Source organism: Mustela lutreola, chromosome 16 (genome assembly GCF_030435805.1).
Source record: "Mustela lutreola isolate mMusLut2 chromosome 16, mMusLut2.pri, whole genome shotgun sequence".
NCBI lineage: Eukaryota > Metazoa > Chordata > Mammalia > Carnivora > Mustelidae > Mustela > Mustela lutreola.
This window is the reverse complement of record NC_081305.1, coordinates 17,275,924-17,296,023: the sequence shown is the minus strand read 5'-3', so window position 1 is coordinate 17,296,023 and position 20,100 is coordinate 17,275,924. Positions and strand designations below refer to the sequence as shown.

General features: G+C 45.1%; 1 protein-coding gene and 1 pseudogene across 1 annotated transcript in view; one reads left to right on the top strand and one right to left on the bottom strand.

Moving 5' to 3' along the window:
• ZFP90 (ZFP90 zinc finger protein) overlaps positions 1-20,100 on the top strand; it is a 97,671-nt gene that overhangs the window by 10,742 nt on the left and 66,829 nt on the right. The gene's annotated exons all lie outside the window — the stretch shown is intronic.
• On the bottom strand, positions 9,317-9,669 carry LOC131818732 (large ribosomal subunit protein eL43-like; annotated as a pseudogene).

Here is a 20,100-nt window from a genome sequence, read left to right as displayed (position 1 = left end):
GACTTGAAAGTGAGAAACACAGACTGTGCAAGCAAGGCTCTGGGGACAGTGAGGGTGGTGAGCATGAAGACTCACTGTGTAATTTTCTGGTTTGTCTTTTGGACCAGTTTTCTTCTACACTGATTTCCTAGGAAGGGGCCATATCCCTTCTGGTTTATGACTCACAGCAGGAGAAGGTGGAGATGTGTGTGAATCAGACCTGAGGTCATGTCCTTGGGCATCTTAGCATCTTCAAGCTGCCCTTGGGATCCCTGGAAGTTCTGGGGCATAGGTCTAATGACTTGGGTTTTTCTTTAAAAATTTTATATAGATTTTGCATTATCTTCCATAATATTTGTCTCAGTATTAAAAATAATATTTGAAAAATCTTTAAATGAAGTTGATGTTCCAAGGTGTTAGGTATACAGACACTTTGTGTAAATGTGGGTTGAATGAAAGACTGTTGTTCACCTGATATCCAGAATGCTCTTGCTCAGGTTGTGGCAAGTCTGAAAAGGCAAGATGGGACTACTAGGCTGAGAGATAAATCAATACTCTACTGGGCACCACCTATATGCCAGGTAAGGTGCCAGGTGTTTTACCTACATCGTCTCAGTTTAATCCTCATGACCTTACAAGAATCCCTATATTATAGGCAAGTAATTGGAGAATCAGAGAAATTGGATAACTTTTGCAAGGCCTGGAATGGGGCAGAACCAAGATGAAAATCTTGAAGTATCTGGGCCTCTGCTCTCTCCATACCCCATGCAACCCTCTGAGCCAGTTTACCCATCAATCTCTTAGAGATTTTGTGTGGGGAATGTGGCCCACTGCTCTGTCCTGGGGACATGGAAGAAACTCCCCATGTTCTGTCTTCCTGTACTGAAGGCTGAAAGAGCAGGGGTCACAGGACTTGACTGTGGGCAGAAGGCGGCAGCACCTCTGGGAGTCTGGAGCACATCTCTGCATTCCCTGTGGGGTTACTGCAATGCTCCATGAGGAGAAGGGCTCAGTTCTCTGTTATTTCAGGATAACAACCATCCAGGGTGGTGGTTGGCATTTTTAGCTCATTTAATCTTTTGAACTTTGTTCCTACTTTGTTATGGCTCAGGTTCAAATTTCCCTGTCTCCACTCAGCCATGAGTTGAGTGTCCCTGTTTGAGGGACCCACCATGGCTTTGTGGAACTCTCCAAAAGCACAAATTACAAGGTTCTAGATTATTCACAGATGTCCAGGGGTATTGTTAACATGATTATTCAGTGAGGGCATTGTGGTCCCTGAAGCAGATGTGGCCATTTCACCTTCCAGAGAGAGCCCATAGTGTCTTTCTTCTCCTTAGGTTAAGCTCATGGCAACTTCTACTCTTTTTCCCAAAACTCCTTCCCTAAGGCACAGGGCAGGCAGTTAGGTATGTGTCAGGTGGTTGGGGCCCTTGAGCCCTGAGAGCTGGATTCCTTAAGACAATTATAGGTGGTTGAAAGAAAGTAAATACAGTGTGAACCCACTGTATGCAGGTTAGAGAAGGAGCTGGAAGACAAGCTCTTGCATATTAACTAGCCTCAGGGTCTCCTTTTAATTACCTGTAGTTTTAAATTTTCCTGGCATGAATGCACATTGTTTTTTTCTTTTTTTTTGAAGATTTCATTTATTTAGGGGTGCCTGAGTGGCTCAGTGGGTTAAAGCCTCTGCCTTCGGCTCAGATCATGCTCTCAGGATCCTGGGATTGAGCCCTGCATCAGGCTCTCTGCTCGGTGGGGAGCCTGCTTCTCTCTCTGTCTGCCTCTCTGCCTACTTGTGACCTCTGTCTGTCAAATAAATAAATAAAATCTTTTTAAAAAAGATTTATTTATTTGACAGAGAGAAAGCACAAGTAGGCAGAGGGAGAGAGAGAGAGAGAAGCAGGCTCCCTGCTGAACAGAGAGCCTGATGTGGGGCTTGATCCCAGGACCCTGAGACCATGACCTGAGCCGAAGGCAGAGGCTTAACCCATTGGGCCACACAGGTGCCCCTCACATTGTTTTTCTTATAAGGAGAAAAGGAACTAGAAACAAATCCTATTGTTGGATATTTAAGTAATTCTGACTTTTTATTAGTATAAACAGTGCAGAGGAGGAATAACTAGCTGAAAATGAGTTCAGATTTATAAAGCACAAAAAATAGACCCTATCTCTAAATTCTGAAAAATGGATAAAATTGCTTAAAGGTGTTCGAGGGCGATAAAACTGCTGCTGTGTTCAGCAGCATGACTTCTTTTCAAAAAGCAATGACTAGGGGCGCCTGGGTGGCTCAGTGGGTTAAGCCGCTGCCTTCGGCTCAGGACATGATCTCAGGGTCCTGGGATCGAGCCCCACATCGGGCTCTCTGCTCAACAGGAAGCCTGCTTCCTCCCTCTCTCTCTCTGCCTGCTTCTCCGTCTACTTGTGATTTCTCTCTGTCAAATAAATAAAATCTTAAAAAAAAAAAAAAAAAAAAAAAAGCAATGACTATACCTAATAGTATCCACCCCACTTATGCAATAACAGTTTATCAGGTTGACCAAATTACTGCATTTTAGAAACTTGTAAACTTATCTTTCTAAGCACCTTCGACACCAGTCACCTGCATAGGGGTGGGAAGTAAAGATAAGAATCTCATCCCAACCTCTGATTTTCTGGGGTGGTTGTAAGGCCAAAAGATGTGGGCTGGCAAGGTCATGTGCCCATAGAAGCATTTGACTCTGGTTGCTGGCAAAGAAGCAAGGTGAGGTGTGGGTTGCTACTTTAATGTTGAAAACATCAACTCCAGTCATTTGAATGGCTTTTCTATTTACTATCTTTTAAGTTACAACAGACTATTTCCTCTTTTATAAAAGAAAACTGAAGGGCTGCCTGGCTGGCTCAGTCAGTAAAGCATGCAACTCTTGATTTTCGGGATGTGAGTTCAAGCCGCACATTGGGCATAGAGACTACTTAAGAATAAGATCTTAAAAAAAAAAAAAAAAAAAAAGAAAGAAAGAAAGAAAGAAAAGAAAAAAGAATAAAAGCCTTAAAAAAAAGAAAAGAAAAGAAAAAAGGAAAAAAAAAACCTGGAAAAATCTCTTTTGTCTGCCAACCCCAGCTGTTCCCAGAGCTGCTGTCATCTGCCTAGCACTCTCTGTGTCCTTGAGCCCCATGTTCAGCTGTACCCTCTCTGCCCACTCCAGCCTGAATAATCCCATCTCCCACTTTGTCTGCAGGACCTCAGAGCTGTTAAGCTCTACTGGAACAAAAGAAAATTAGCACCACCAAGAGATGTGGTTTCCAACTCAGCTAGCTCTTTGCCACTCCTTTTATTCACACCTGGCCAGACACTAATCCTGTTCCCCATCGTGGGTGTTTCCTGCTTGTCCAGTTCTCCTCAGATTGTCCACCCCACCACTGTCTTTATCACCGATGGCCTTAGCTTCAATTGCTCCAGGACAGTGTACCGATCAGGTTCTCAGTTCCACTCTTCCTTGGTTCTAAAAGGATCCACATAGCATTTCCAAGGCAATCCTCCCAGGCGCTCCCCTCCCCACTCTCTCTTGCCTCTTCCAGGATCCAGTACAATGAATTACCCTCTTTCTCTGATTCTCTAATCCTTGCTTGCTCTGTGTCTGCTTCCTCTCCTTCACCCTGCAAGCAGAATTCTCTCCCATTCTAGACACAGGGCCCTGACCTTCGCTTTCTCTTCCCTGGCAGTTTCCACCTCGCCCTTTATAAACAAATTTTTTTGTGCCTCCATTTCCTCAGCCGCTTTCATTACCCACCAAGTCGGTTCTATGCCCATAATTTTACCAAAATTGCCCTTACTAAGGTCACTAGCAGCTTCTTAATTGTTGAATTATTAAATGATATCTTTTCACTAGAACTGACCTACCTCTGTGATATGTGATCAATTTCTATAACTCTCCCTTAAAAACTCTTGTTTCTTTGGCATTTCTTGCCCCTGATGCTTTCTGCTTACTCCCTCTGACCTCTCTTCATCTAACCAATCCTTTAACAGTGGTGTGCCCTGAGATTCTGTCCTTGACCCAGCTTCTCAGCCTTTCTACCTCGGCTTCCTCCCATGAGCTTTTTAGTGACAACAGATTTGGGCAGTGGCCAGCAGCTGCCCAGCAGAGTTCTGTAGAGCCGGAAACCATCAGGCCTCTTTGATCTCTAACATAGCACATAGCCTTGACACCAAGGAGTAAATTTCTAATAATGGAAATTCTCCGTTGGACCCTTGGTGGACTGGATGAGGTAAGTCTTAGAGGTTAACTGATATTCAACCATGGGAGGCCATCTGCTTCCCTGTTCGAGGATTTAGCAACCATGGGGGATATAGAGCTGACACACATGAAGGCTTCAGGCCCACAGGGCTGCTTCATGTTATAGTCCAGAGTCTTCCATGTTGACACATGTAGCTCTAATTCATTTGTCTTCATTGCTCCATAGTATTCCACCATGTGGATATACTACCATATCTATTCTCCTGATTAACATTAAGCTTATTCCTAGTTTTTTTCTTCATATTTCCCGCAGTGCTGTGTAACACTCTCATACTAGTCCCTGTGCATGTGTACGGAATTTCTCTAAAGAGTGTGTGCGTCTTGGACTTTACTAGTGGATGTGAAGCTGCTTCCCATAGGTTTTACCAATGTGCACTCCCACTGGCTTGTGTAATAGTTCCCACATTTTAAACCAAAGGTAAAGATGAAAGCCCCGCCTGCCCCAATCTAGCCATTCATTTTCTTTTTTTTTTTTTCCTCCCAGGCAGCTACTTGCTGCTGGAACACCCCACATGGCTGTGCAGATGCTGTACCTTACCCCAGTATGTGCTTTCCAGCCTTGCCTGGGCCCTCGGTGCTGTTTGGCAGTCTTCTTGCTTAAGCCCTGCTGGGAAAAGTCCCCATGCTCTACACTAAAGCTATTTCCACCTTTTCCAGAATTGGAACTTTTTCCTATAAGTGCCTGTTGCCAGAGCTAGTTACATAATTTGTGGGAAGTGGGGCCCCTTGTTCAAAAAGCAGGAAAAAGCTTTTTTTTTCTTCTGCAGTTTCTCTCTCTTGCCCTGTAGTTATGTTTTTAATCCGTTTTTTAGTGTGTATGTCCTCAGGCACAAGGGTTGCTCACAATTCCTTGTGCAGACCTTCACAGTGCCTGGGGCCCTGCGGTGCGTTCTCACCACACACCCAACCGTGAGCCTCTGTTCCAGGGCTGGTGGGGCCACTGCATAAGGGTGGTGGGCAGATAGCAGAGAACCTGCCCCAGGGAATTGAGGTACCCAACCGTAGGTGCATGCTCTGTAGTCCCATCAGACTTCATTTACAAAACATCAACGCAAAGATAAAATCATTCAGGACTTCGAGGTGGCCACAATAGAGCATTAAATCCTGAGTTCAAGGCCCAGTACAACTGCACTGGTTGCTTGTCCACGAAGCCAGCCCCATAGGCCATACCCCTCCGGCCACGTGCCAAGATCCCCTTGTCTGCCATATTCTGGATTCTCTGGAGAGAACCCACTGTGAGTGTGTTGAGTTTTACTGACACAGGTGTCATATTTTTGCAAAGAGATCCCCAAATTGTTACGTTTGTGCCTGTTTGGAGCTTGCATTCTTTCTTTTGTCCCCAGTGGCTTGAGCCACCTAACATAATTTTTCTCTTGGTTCTCTTTTTTTTTAATAATGTAAGAGTATTTTTGTTCACTACAGCTAAACCTTCAGATACCAAAATACTATTTAAAACTATTCGATGGAAAAGGATGGAAACTCCCTCTAGAGACTAAGCCGGCTACAGCTCCATTTGGCTAATCCAGTGTGTGGCTGTTTGTTTAATCTTGTGAGATGCAAAATCATCATGATAATCACCAGTGAAAGTAAGGCAATTTTGACTAACAGAACTATACTCCCACCAAAAAAAACACAAAAACAAAAAACCCCAAAACAATAAGGTGTGATAAGAAATAGTGTAAAAGCTAGTTTTGAAATATTTCTGAACAAATTTGATTTTAAAATTATAAGACTATTTTCTCAACAAATATTGAGAATAGAAAATCTCATATTCTGTTCAGTATGAGTAGAAGGCAATCTCAAAGTGAACTAAAATTGGATTTGGGTCAGAATGGAAAATTTGAAGAGTTCTAGGATTTCCTGAGATTGCGTAGCTAAACACTTTGTAGGAAAGATCCTGTGTGTGTGTGAGAGAGAGAGAGAGAGAGAGAGAGAGACTATTCTTGCTGTTTTAAAATATTGGCCCCCAAAAGAGGCATTTCTAAAAATAAATTTGGTGTCAGTTTTGTTTCTTCTTTTTCTTCTCCTCCTTCCTCTCCTCGTCCTCTTCTCCCTCCCTCCTCCTCCTCTTCCTCTTTTAAATTTTATTTATTTATATATTTGAGAGCGAGAGAGAGTGTGGGCACGTAACACGTGAACAGAGGGAGGGGAGTAGGAGAGGGAGAAAGAGTCTCAAGTAGCCTCTGTTGGTGCCGGGCTTGACTTTAAGACCCTGAGATCATGATCTGAGCCCAAATCAAGAGTCTGACATTTAACTGACCGAACCACACAGGAGCCCCTGTTCTTCTTTTTAAAAGTTATTTGGGGTAACATAGTTTTTTGCTGTTCTTATCCACTGAAATTTTCTAAAATACTGGGATCTGTACATCTGCTAGTAAAGTTTGCTAAAAAAAAAAAAAATAAAAAAAAAATAAAGTAAAGGAAGCAATAGGGAACACCCACATTTCTGTTTATTCATAATTTAGCTGCACATTTTTGCAGTCACTGGTTAACTGATTCCCCCAGAGCCTGGAGGGCTGATTCTGAATTTGTCTTATGATGAAGAGCAACAGAGCAGATTGCTTGCCCTCCCTGAGGGAAGGTGACGGTGTGGTTACAAGGAAAGCAAGTTACATTTCTGGGGTGTTTGTTATGTGACACTTGTTCGATACATATTCTTATTTAATCCTCACAACAGAGCCATTTGAATGTGGGGAAACTGAGGCACAGAGCAGTGCAGTCACTTGGCCAAGGCCACAGAGTGGAGAAGCTGTCCAGCTCGAACTCCTCTCTCCCTCTCCAGAACAGTAGGGAGTCTGGTGGTGCTGAGCCCTGTGCTGGGAGGAGTAACTGAGGGTTCTCTGAAGGCACACATGCCTCTGGTCTGGTTCTCCTTTCTCTGTTTTCCTCTCAGCCAGCTGTCCTTGGTCACTCGGGGCCACATGGATAGAACTGGCTGCTTTTAGAGGAAGGCCTCTGAGTACTCTGTGTTGGCTGAGTCTTCCGTGAGCCACAGAGATTTAGAGGAAGTTCATTTTCTCTGATGGGGGAAGATGAATGGTCCAGAGCTCAGCCCATGCAGAAAGAGCAATGCTCCGTGTACAGGTCTCCCCCAGCTAGCCTGACACAGGGCAGAAGGGTTTTACAGATCCAGAACTGAGGCCAGGAGAGCAGTAGTCTGCTTAGGATCCTGCAGCAGACTGGCAGAAGCTGGCTCAGTGCCGGGCCGCCCACTGCCTTCGCCCTGGTTAGCGTGTGCCATGCAGCTGCAGATGGCCGGAGACGGCACTTGTGGGACTGGCGGGCATTGGCATTGTGGCGCCATTCTCATTCATTAGGCGCCTTGGAGCCACAGTCTTCTTGGGAGTTGATGACATGTTTCTGAAACCGAATTAACTCTTCGATGTTTGAGATCCTGGGATCCAGAACTGATATATGTATCTCATGTCTTACCCCAACTCTGTTCCAGATTTGGATGATGAACAGATGGGAGTGGTTAAGCTGAAATTCCCCAGGGCAAGATTGACTAACTGTACCTTTATGGTCTGCAGAAAGTAGGAAAACCCTCTGAAGTGCTATACCCTTGGCATGGCGTGCCCTGGGGAGAATTTAGCTCTGGCTGCAAGGTGAGCGAGCTAGCACTCTCTTCAAAGCACCCAGCAAGCTGCTTTACTCCAAGCGTGGAGCTATCTTGGTCACTGTGGCTCCTCTTTCTGCTGGCCTGTCTCATCTATGTTTTTTGCTTTGCCTGACCCATCAGTATCTCTGAGATGCCTTGGGACGAGAGCACAGTAAGCCCAGATGAGAAAGATGCCTAATTTGATAGTTGTCCACAGCTGAGTTCTTGGCAGTATCTCAGATTTCTGGCCTTAAGCTTCTCTTTGTGACTCTGGATGCCTCTCAGATCACTTCCTGGGGTCTCCAGGAGACTTCCCAGATTCAGTCATGACTACCCCCTCAACCTCATCTCTTGAATGTTGAGTTGGGCCTGCCTCCAGCTCATGCCTGGCCAGGTGTCCTTGGTCCCCACCCCATCCAGCTCCTGAGTGACCCTAATTTCTTTTTTTCTTTTTTTCCAAAGATTTTATTTATTTATCAGAGAGAGAGAGAGGGAGAGAGAGCGAACACAGGCAGACAGAGTGGCAAACAGAGGCAGAGGGAGAAGCAGGCTCCCTGCCGAGCAAGGAGCCCCATGTGGGACTCGATCCCAGGACTCTGGGATCATGACCTGAGCCCAAGGCAGCTGCTTAACCAACTGAGCCATCCAGGCATCCCGAGTGACCCTAATTTCTTACCAAAAATCCCTGTACTTTGCTCTCTTCCCTAGAGCCACACCCTCCTTGATCTCTCTGGACCAGCCTCCATTAGTTGGGTCAGGGAAAGTCCTGTGGGGTACGACCAGCTAATCTGATCATTTGGCAGGTAGGTGTGGGGTGGGGGTCATAGTAGCATTAGAAAGGAACCATGAGAGCGGGAGGATGAGGAGGGCATCTGAATGTGGGGCTAACCAGGAGTCAGAGAAGTCCAAGTCAGATGTTCACAAGGCAAGCTCAAAATGGACAGAGGTGACACAGCCAAGAAGGCCAAAGCCTAGGAAAGGTGGCTAGGGGACAAGTGGTGAGTGAGAAGCAGAGCCTGGAGGCCAACTGCAAGAACTAAGGGTTTCAGACTCACATACATCTCAGCTGAAAATGTGTGGGAGATGCAGCCACAGTCTACATTCCTGGTGAGAGTTTGCTGCCAGCATTGTTGATGCAGTGTGGCCCAGTCCTTCACTGCCACCCTGCTCTTTTTTTTTTTTTTTTTTTAAGATTTTATTTATTTATTTGAGAGAGAGATCATGAGCAGTGGGGAGAGACAGAGGGAGAAGAAAAGGGAGAAGTAGACTCACTGCTGAGCAGGGAGCCTCCCAGAATCTGGAGATCATGACCTGAGCCTAAGGCCGACCTTTAATGGTCTGAGCCATGGAGGTGTCCCTACTGTCACTCTGCTAACTTGAGCTGCTCTTCTTCTTCCAGCACTTAGGTTCACCTTCTGCTTCTTCTTCTTTTTAATTTTGTTACATAAACTAACCCATTTATTATAGGCTAGCAATGTTTCAGATGGTGGAGCTTCTCCTGGTCTTTCAAGTCCTTCAGTTTCTGATGGTGGACTTTACTGTGATGGCAGAAGTGATGTTGTAGGTCCAGGCCCCACCATCAGCTGTTTCTGTGCAGGAGCCACAATGCCAGATCCCCACAGCTCATCTTTTCATCTTAGTTTTGCCACAGAAAGAGCAAGTGTACTTGGCATGCTGGCTTATTTCAATCTTCTTCACCATTTTCCTGAAGGAGGCACTATAATGAGTCCCATATTTACCCACGTTTCCAATCTTGGTGCATTTAGCCATGTCACTGCAAACTAGGTCTGAGCCCAGAGAGGTCACTTCCTTCTTTTTTTTTTTTTTTTAAGATTTTACTTATTTATTTGACAGAGAGATAGACAGGGAAAGAGAGAACACAAGCAGGGTGAGAGGGAGAGGGAGAAACAGGCTTCCCACTGAGCAGGGAACCTGATGCAGGGCTCGATTCCAGGACCCTGGGATCTTGACCCGCACTGAAGGCAGATGCTCAATGACTGAGCCCCCCCAGGCGCTCCTTAGGCTCACCTTCTGAATGTCTCTGCTTGCTTGTGTACTCCTCACTATTTCCCTGAAAGCCTAGCCTTTGCTTCCAGCCATGTTGCTGGACCTCAGGCCTAAGACTGGTGCAGGACCTGTCCTGCTAAGACCAGGAGCAGTGCATGAAGCCTTCAGGAGAAGTCCTGGTGGGGCCCATGACTTTCTTTAGACCTTCTTGGCACTCAGCCAGCCTTGGCCACTCACTGAACCTGGCCAGGATTCACACACACACACACACACACACACACACACACACACCACATAATCACACACATGTATACCTCCACTACATATATCTGTTTGCTTTGGCTGAGGTATTGGCTTCTTCTTCCTGTATCTGGCCCTACCCTATCCTGTCCTGAGTTCTTTCTCACTTCACTCAGGGATGGAGTTCTGGAGTTCTACCTGAGTTGCTTCTGGCATCCAATCTGGTCAGCTCTGTTCTTGCTTCATGGCCTCTCAGGGCTAATGCCACAGGGCTGCTGCTGTGAGATCCTTGAGGGCAGGGGCCTCATCCATCTGAATGAGGCTGAATGCACAGGGCCAACATATAGTAAGTGCCCAGTAAATATTTAAACAGGGAACTGAGTTTCTAATAGGAAAGTAGGAGGCCTCAGGGTCAAGGCCTAGATGCCCCCTCTACTCTGTGCTACATAGGCGTACATCTGTGTGTGCTACATGTTAACACCAGGTATTAGGAAACTCAGTAGCAAAACCCCATGTCCTTCTCCACAGGATTCTGCAGTTGACTTTAGTGCCTTCTCATTCACACCCTTATTTTCCTATAACCAGCAGGGACAAAAGATCTCCCAGTGAGACCATATTCTGTTATAACTCAAGTGGGAAACGTGCTGTGCCAGTGTGAGCCCTGTGCAAGTGCTTGGTAAGGGAACGGGTCTTCCAGGGGTGGCCTGGCCTTGCCTACTGGGGTGGCCATTCTGGCCCTTGATTTCAACTTAAATTCATCAGGAGAATTTGCTTGGTTACCTGGCCCAGTGGCGAGTTGTTATCTGGTGAGAGATCTAGAAAGCAAACTTTTGCTAACATTGGGGCAGCTGAGTCAGTTAGGAATGTCTGGGAGGATGAGGAGTCTCCCCAGTTCTGAGCCTGTAGAGATGCTGGGCTGAGGTGAGAACGTGGATTTGGGCCAGAGCCAGAGAACAGAGCAAGGCCTGTGGCATCCACGAAGGTCAGTGGGGCATTCATAGTGACCTAGAAAGAAAGCTCAGACTGTCTGCCGTGCACAGTCCCTTGGCCCTGCAGCCTGGCCCTTCTCAGAATTAAGGTGAACTTCTTGAGGAAATGGAGCCCCAGAAGAACCGAGAGAAGAGGATGACTCTCAGTAGAAGAGTCGCTCTGCTTCTCAGGCATGCCTGAAAATCCATCTGCAGACATTTTCCGCAAACCATATCATTTTTTGGATGCCTGTGAGAGACTGTGTGACTTAGAGGAACACCCGGCACACCTGTCTATCAGGTATCTAATTCCTTTCTCATCGTAATGCTGTGGTTTAATAAATACAAAAAAAAAAAAAAAAAAGAGGAAAGAACGAATGAAAGAAAAAAAGTATATATTTGGTCTTTGTCACTGGTTTCTGGCACAGAGCTGCTGAAATCCTTGTAGTTTCCTGAGTGATAGAACTGAGAGGGGTATTTTTTGTTATTCATTTAAGCCCCCTGCAACCAAATCTGAATTTATGCTGATGAGGTGACCTGGGGTAGAGGGGATGGAGGTTGGTTTCCAGAGGAACTGGCATGTGAACTTGGAACTTTCAGTCACCCCCAATCTCTGGGGAGGGGAAAGGCATTGGGGATTGACTTAAACACCAATGACCAATGATTTAATCAATTGTGCCTGTGTAAAGGAACCCCCATAAAATCTGTAAATGGCAGGATTCAGAGAGCTACTGGGTTGGTGAGCACACTGAGGCACTAGGAGAGTGGCGCACCCAGAGAGGGCACCAGAGCTCCGCACCCCTTCCCCATGTCTTGCTCTGTGTATCTCTTCCATTTGGTTATTCCCAAACTGTAACCTTCGTAATATACTGGAAACAGTATAAAATGTTTCCCTGAGTTCTGAGAGCCATATAGCAAATTACTGAACCTGAAAAGGGGCTCATGGGAACCCTCAATTTGGAGCTAAATTGGACAGAAGTGTGGGTTATCTGGGCACCCACTACTTTCAGTTGGTGTCTGACGTGGGGACACTATAATGGCTCTGAGCCCTTAACCTCTGGCGTCGGCACTAACTCTGGGTAGTTAGTGTTGGAATTGTCTAATGTGAATTGCCCACACTTTGGTGTCAGAAGTGTTGTGAGTACAGGAAAGTTTTTCCTTTAGTCATATGAATAGTAACCTCAACACATATGTCCATTTTATGGCTGGATTTTTTTGAACCCAGCTTTCCTTTAGTAAGGCCAATGCTATCAAGGAAGACCCACAGGGGGTGAGGGCAGATCACACATGCTGGCAGGTCTGAGAGCAGGGTGGAGGATTGCATTCTTAGCCTAGCCGAATGCCACAGAACTTAACTCCTTGAGTCAGGACCTCAAGAGACTTCCATCAGGCCAGCGTGGTAAAGATTGGAATCTGGGGTTAGCCAATTGCTGGAGGAGCACCTTGCACATACGTAGTGTTGGCTTCCTGGCTCCAGAATTTCACGAGTCACTGTAGGTTATGTAATGACCAGCTTGTCTGACAGCTCTGACCTGAACGGTGAGCCCTAAGAGTTCACTTCCTTCACGAGCCACGCGGGGCTCAGCATCTCATCTCTGCCTTATCCAGTTCTGCAGCAATGTGGGGAGTATTCCTGGAGTGAGTTGTGGCACATTCCACAAACGAGGCAGGAATGACAGCGGCCCACATGCTCCATGGTTGGGTGGATTCCTCCAGGAGCCCAGTGTGATCACCATTGACCATCTGCTGCTGCCTAAGGAGGCTGCTCCATCATTATCATCTTCTTGCTCAGTAGGAGACTTGACACAGAAGATGCATCTCTGTCTCCTGAGAAACCTAGAACAAGTGAGGGACCTGGATGGTGGAGGAGACACAGATTTCATAGACAAACTCCACACCCACACCCCACCAGGAGAGCAGAGGAGTGACTGGTCTCTGCCAAGGGACCAAGGGCTGACACCTTCTCCCATATAACTGACGTAAACTGTATATGTTGAAAACATACAATTTGATGAGTTTGACGTATGCGAAACCATCACCACAGCCAAGACAAGGAATGTATTCATCACTCATTTCCCTGTGCCTCTTTGGAATCCTTCCTCCCCACCCTTCCTGTCCCACTTAACCAACCACTGATCTGCCATCAGCTGCTGTAGATCAGTTTACATCTTCTAGAATTGTATATATGTGGAATTATGCCATATGTGCACTTTTTTTGTCTGCCCTCTTTCATAACCTCATCATTTTAGGGTTCATCCATGTCATGCATGTATAAATAGCTTGTTCATATTTATTGTTGAGTAGTATTCCATTGTATAGATATACCACAGTTTGTTTATCCATACCCATTCATCTGTTGATGGACAATTGAGCTGTTTCTAGCTTGGGGCTGCTATTCATACAGCTTCTATGAATGTTCATGTACAAGCATTTGAATGAATATATATTTTTTATTACTCTTGGGTAATTACCTAGGAGTGGAATTGCTGGCTCATATGGTAGATGTAGGTTTTAACTTTAGAGAACTGCCAAATTATTTTCCAAAGTGGTTGAATCGTTTTACATTCCTATCAGAACTTTCTAAGAGTTAGTTGCTCCATATCCTTGACAACATTTGGTATGATCATTCTTTCTTTTTTTTTTTTAAATATTTTATTTATTTATTTTTTGACAGAGAAATCACAAGTAGGCAAAGAGGCAGACAGAGAGGGGGAAAGCAGGCTCCCCATTGAGCAGGGAGCCCGAGGTGGGGCTCGATCCCAGGAACCTGGGATCATGACCTGAGCTGAAGGCAGAGGCTTAACCCACTGAGCCACTGAGGTACCCCTCATTCTTTCTAATTTTAACCATCCTAGTGTGTGTGTAGTAGTATCTCATTATGGTATTAATTTACATATTCCTAATAACTAATGATGTTGAGTATCTTTCCTTGTGTTTACTTGTCATTTATATATTTTCTTGGTTTAGGTGTTCATTTTTTTTTTAAGATTTTATTTATTTATTTGTTAGAAGAAAGATCACAAGTAGGCAGAGACATAGGCAGAGAGAGAGGGGGAAGCAGGCTCCCCACCGAGCAGAGAGCCTGATGCGGGGCTCAATCCCAGGACCCTGAGACCATAACCTGAGCTGAAGGCAAAGGCTTAACCCACTGAGCCACTCAGGCGCCCCAGGTAAAATGTTTTGCCCACATCTAAAGTTGGGTTGTTCATACTAATATAATATATAAAAGAGTTGTAATTCATGTTATGACACATTAAAATAGTATATGTTATATATTATAATATATTACATATAATATAAAAATTATATGTTATATATAATTATATAACATATATAATTACATACATACATAATTATATATTAACTATCTACCAATAGGCTTATATTTCAAATATATATTCAAATATGTTATATTCCCCCTTGGAATTTATTGACAAGTTCTGTGATGAATTGGCAGAGGATAATAGCTATGCTGAAATATCAAGAGAGGCTAAAGTTTATAAAGTTTGCTTATTGGTGGATATATAGTTTGCAAATATTTTCTCCTAGTGTGTGGCTTACCTTTTCATTTTTGTAGCAGTGTATTTTAAAGTACAAAAGTTTAAAATCTTGATTAAGATTTTTAGATCAGTATATTGATTTTTATCCTTTAGAGCCTATGCTTTTGTGTACTAATGTAGGAAGTGTTTGCTGAATCTGAGGCCACAAAGGATTTCTCCTATATTTTCTTCTAGTCATTTTTTTTAAAGGATTTTATTTATTCATTTGACAGAGAGATAGGGAGAGAGCACAAGTAGGCAGACAGAAGGAGAGGAAGAAGCAGGCTCTCCACTGAGCAGGGAGCCTGATTCGGGGCTCAGTCCCAGGACTCCAGGATCATGACCTGAGCTGAAGGCAGACGCTTAACCAACTGAGCCACCCAGGTGCCCCTCTTCTAGTCATTTTGTCGTTTTAATTCTTACTTGTAAGTTAGTGTTCCATTTTAACTTTTGTATCTGATGTGATGTAATAGTCTAGGTTCATTTTCTTTCAAGATCCCTGGTGCTCTGGGCCAGTATTCTGTCTTCTCCCCACCTACCTCCATTTCCATGTCTTCATGAAGTCACCATCCTATTCTGGTCTCTGATTTATCTGAAGCGAATCAGTCTATGACTTCCTGCTGTACGCACAAGCATTTGGTGTGGACAGTGCTCTGGATGCCCTGCAGTTTCCATCTGGCATTGATCCTGGAGGCAAAGACCAGACAGCATCCTTTTGAGGCCATTCCACTCTTGATGGTTGTTTAATTCTAGTGACAGTTTGCCTTCCTTGACATCGCTCTCCTGCAATGACAGCCCAAGGGTCTGGAACTCTCCAGTGGGAGAGACAACCACTCTCAGGAATCTAAAAACCAAGTGGAATCTCAACTAGCCTGATGTCCTTGTTGGCACTTGCAGCAGCCCTTGTGTGTGGAAGGGAGGCCGCCTTCCTGAGTGGAGTCGGCTGTGGCTGTTAGCTTCGTACCACGAGTGAGCAAAGGGAGGTCTCCTAAGATTCACCAGGTCAAGGTCACCCAGCTGGCTCACCGCAGAGTGCCTTAACTCCTGGGTCCAGAAAGGACCCAAACTCTCGGGCCAGCAGTTTCCACTCTATAAAATGCTGCGAGTTGCATGTGGAATTTTCCTGCCAGGAAGACAAACCGCAGCCCCATGTTCTTTTATGGTTTCAAAGAAAAGCAACTTCAATGAATGAAAGGTTTCAAAGGGCATATTTAAGGTCTTGGGTACAAGTCAAAGAACTAGGTGTGGGAGAAGCTGTCAGATGGATCTGGGCTTTATTTTTTTCTGCCTTTTGTTGGGTCCAGAAAGGAAGTGCTCCTTTGGGGTTCAGGGCTCAGTTCACAGCACTGAGACTGTGGAGGAAAGAAGGGAGGGGCTGCCTGATGTACATTCCCTTCGGTCCTGCGCGGGCGCGGCGGGCCCTCTGCAGAGCAGCCTCATCAAGCCTCAAGTTTCTCAGCCTGATGTCCTCAGCCTGGCCCACATCCAACCTCGGCTTCTTTTACCTGCTCCTTTCATCTGGCCTCTGTCCACTCAGCCAAGCTGGTGGCCTCAGGGACATTCACACCCTTTACACTCTTCTCCTCGTCCCTCAGTTTTGTGTACACGAATACCCCTGCACTTGTTCCCCCAAGAACCAGCTTGAATTTCAGTTCCTGTCCCCTGGATGGATCTGCTCTTGCCCTGACGCCACGTCCTAAGCCTGTCTCCCACGCTCAGTCTTGCTGAACCTCTTCCCTACGGCCTGAAACTGGTGATCAGGCCTCATCCCACTTCCCTCTGCATAGCTTTCCTGTGTGATCTCTCTCTCGGCCTAGACTGTAAGCTCCTCCTGGACATGGACAGGCAGGTCTGAACCTTCCTCATTCCACTGTATCTCCTCTGCACTGGCATCATCCACCAGCACCAAATCTATACGCATTGCTTTAATTTGATCTTCCTGGGTCTGAGTCTTGGCAGGAAGGTGGGAGGTGTGTCAGCTGCAGTTTATAGCTTTCTTGTGAATTCTGAAAAGGAATGGTGGCACAGAGATGCAGATCAGTGTCAAGGCCGGAGGCTTGGGCTTAATAGAAGCTGGTACTCACCTCCAAAGATGAGAGGAATGAGAGGGTCCACAGAAGGGCAGTCCTAAACTCAGAACCAGCCCTTACACCACCCAGGAGTGCCCCTGCCCACAGAAACTTCTGTGTGCTTCCCACACAGAGAGGGCACGTGGCAGGGATAATTACATAGCACAGGTATGAATGCTCTACATGACAAGCTCCAGGAGAATGTGCCCTGTCCTCCAAGCGCTGCTGCTTGGGAAAGGATCTGCTTGTGTGCAACTTCTACCTGCCTGCTTGAGCTGAATTTAATTATTTAAGATTTTATTTATTTATTTGACAGAAAGAGAGAGCACAAGCAGGCAGAGTGGCAGGCAGAGGGAGAGGGAGAAACAGGTTCTCCGGTAAGCAGGGAGCCCAATGCGGGGTTTGATTCCAGGACCCTGGGATCATGACCTGAGCCAAAGGCAGTGGCTCAACTGACTGAGCCACCCAGGCGCCCCATGCTTGAACTGAATTTAAAAAATTCAGAAAACATGCACACCATGCACCGTACTTCTGGGGATGGTTAGGCATGGTCCTGGCTCCCAGTAAACTCACTGCCAAGCAGGCAGGTGACACACGAACACACAGCATGATGCAAGTCCCTGTCAGTCTCTAAAGTTCTTTCCTGAGAAGGAGACATTTAGGATGAAATTTCCAAAGGCTAGGGTTGGAGCAGGAAATTTCAGGAGGAGGGATTGGTGTGAGCAAAAGCTGAGCTAGGATCATGCAGAGCATGGTCAGAGGCCAGAGTAGCGAGCACTGCCCGAGTAGAGCTTGAGATGGGAGCTTGGAACCCGACTGTATAAATCTTTGAAAACCAAGAAAGAGAAAGTAGAATGGTGGTTGCAGGGGACTTGGGGGGGCAGTTGTCATTTAATGAGTACAGAATTTCAGCTTTGTAAGATGAAAAGAATTTTGGAGATGAATGGTGGTAATAGTTACACAACATTGTACTTTAATGTACTTTAATGCCATGTAAGTGGACACTTAAAAATGGCTAAGACAGGGGCGCCTGGGTGGCTCAGTGGGTTGGAGCCTCTGCCTTCGGCTCAGGTCATGATCCCAGGGTCCTGGGATCGAGCCCCACATCGGGCTCTCTGCTCTGCGGGGAGCCTGCTTCCTCCTCTCTCTCTCTGCCTGCCTCTCTGCCTACTTGTGATCTCTGTCTGTCAAATAAATAAATTAAAAAAAAAAAAAAAGACTAAGACAGGGCTCCTTGCGTGGCTCAGTCGGTTAAGCGTCTGCCTTCAGCTCAGATCATGATCTAAGCATCCTGGGATTGAGGCTGCATTGGGCTCCCTGCTCTGCCGGGAGCCTGCTTCTCCCTCTCCCCCTGCCTGCTGCTCTGCCTGCTTGTAGTTTCTGTCTTTCTCTGTGAAACTAAAAAAAAAAAAAAAAAGTCTTAGAAAAAATGGCTACGATGGTAAATTTTATGTTATGTGTATTTTACCACAATTGAAACAAAATAAAACAAAACCTTGAAAGCCAGTTTAATGCTTAAGGGCATGGGACCTCTGAGTCAGACAAGCAAACCTAGGTTTGTTGCTTTATAGTTGAACAATCTTAGGCAAGTTAGTTCATTTGTCAAAGCCTGTTTCCTCGTCAGTAAAACTGGGATGATGTTAAGACCAGCTTGTGGAGTAGCTGGAGGTATCACTCACTGCGCCATGTAGTTGTTAATATAGTATCTGAGTCTCCTGCCTCAGGGAGCCCAGCACTGTAGGCTGTGGTTGCACGGGAGGCCTCTGAAAGGGGCAGGCGGTGAGGCCTGCTAGTGTCCAGACATCTAAAGTGGACAAGTAGTATGGGGGCTGTGTTGGGAGGTAGTGGGGGTGCCCTGGGGATGGATGGTGACTTTCCATAGACATGTAGAGCGAACAAGACCCAGCTCCATCACACACACACACACGTGCGCGCGTGTGCGCACGTGCACGTGTGCCTAATATGATGCTGAATCCTATTTTGTGCTTTCTCTTCTCATCTTCTTCATGTTTCTCTTTTGGACTGATTTTTTTTTTTTTTTTTTTTACTATTGTCTTTTTTCTCCTCCACTAATTAGAAGTTATATGCTGTGTTTCTTTTTCTTTTTCCTTTTAGTGGTTACCTAGAAATTACCATATGCATAGTTATCAAGGTCTAAAGTTAGCTGCTTTACTTTCCTCTTTGGTAGTGCAGAATATTGAAACATCTTAACTGTTTCCCCCCCTCATTATTGTTTTGTACTTTAATTCTGTCTTGTTTTGCTATAACCTCACAAGACTTTGTAATTACTATTATAGTTAAACCAACATTTTTTTAGCTTTAGGCACTTATTTACCACCCCCCCCCTTTTTTTTTGGTTCTTCATATGTTCTTACATCTCAGATCTTCCATCTGGGATCATTTTCTTTCTGCCGAACATATATTCTTTACAATATCCTTTAATGAGAATTCCCTGGTTACACATTCTCTCAGTTTTTGTTTGTCTGAAAATGTGTTTACTTTGTGCTCATTCATGGAAGATGTTCTCACTGGATGAAGAATTCTGAGTTGTCAGGTCCCTTTCACCCCCTGCTTCTACTGTTGCCATTCATAAACCAGCGGTTAGAGTAAGGTGGGCTACTTTTCTTTGCTTTTTCTTCTCTCTCTCTCCCTGTCTCTTCTTACATGTGTGTTCTGCCACTTACTCTATGTGTTTAAATGTGTATTTCTTTATTTTCCTCTTCCTTTTAAAAATCCTCCTTGAAATTCCTTGGTATTCTTAACATCTGTGAATGGCATCTCTTATCAATTCTAGAAAATTCCCAGCTAGTATCTCTTCAAGAATTCCCTCTCTCGATTCTCTCTCTCTTTTCCTCCCAGAACTCCTTCTAATCATAAGTCACTCTTTTCCATATCTCTGAACCCGTACTCCATATTTTCTCTCTTTTTAAAAATACAAATGTTTATAGCAGGATCTTTCTTTCTTTTTTTTTTTTTTTTTTTAGATTTTATTTATGTATTTGAGAGAGAGAGAGAGAGAGAAACCACATATGCAAGTGCATAAGTAGAAAGAGGGACAGAGGGAGAGACAGAAGCAGATTTGCTGCTCAGTGGGGAGCCGGACATGGAGATCATGACCTGAGCCAAAGGCAGAAGCTTAACAGACTGAGCCACCCAGGTGCCTCTGCAGCATGTTTCCTAATAGTCAGAAAAGTGGAAACAATCCTGATGTCCATCAACAGGCAAATGGACAAATAAAAGTAGCATATCTGCACAATGCAACATTACCTAGCCATTGTGGGAGTGAAGAACTGACACATGTTCCAACATGGGTCAGCTCTGAAAACTTTTATGCCAAGTGAAAGAAACCAGACACAAAAGATCCCAGATTACATGGCTCCATTTATTTGAAACATCCAGAATAGGCAAATCCACAGAGAAAGTAGATCA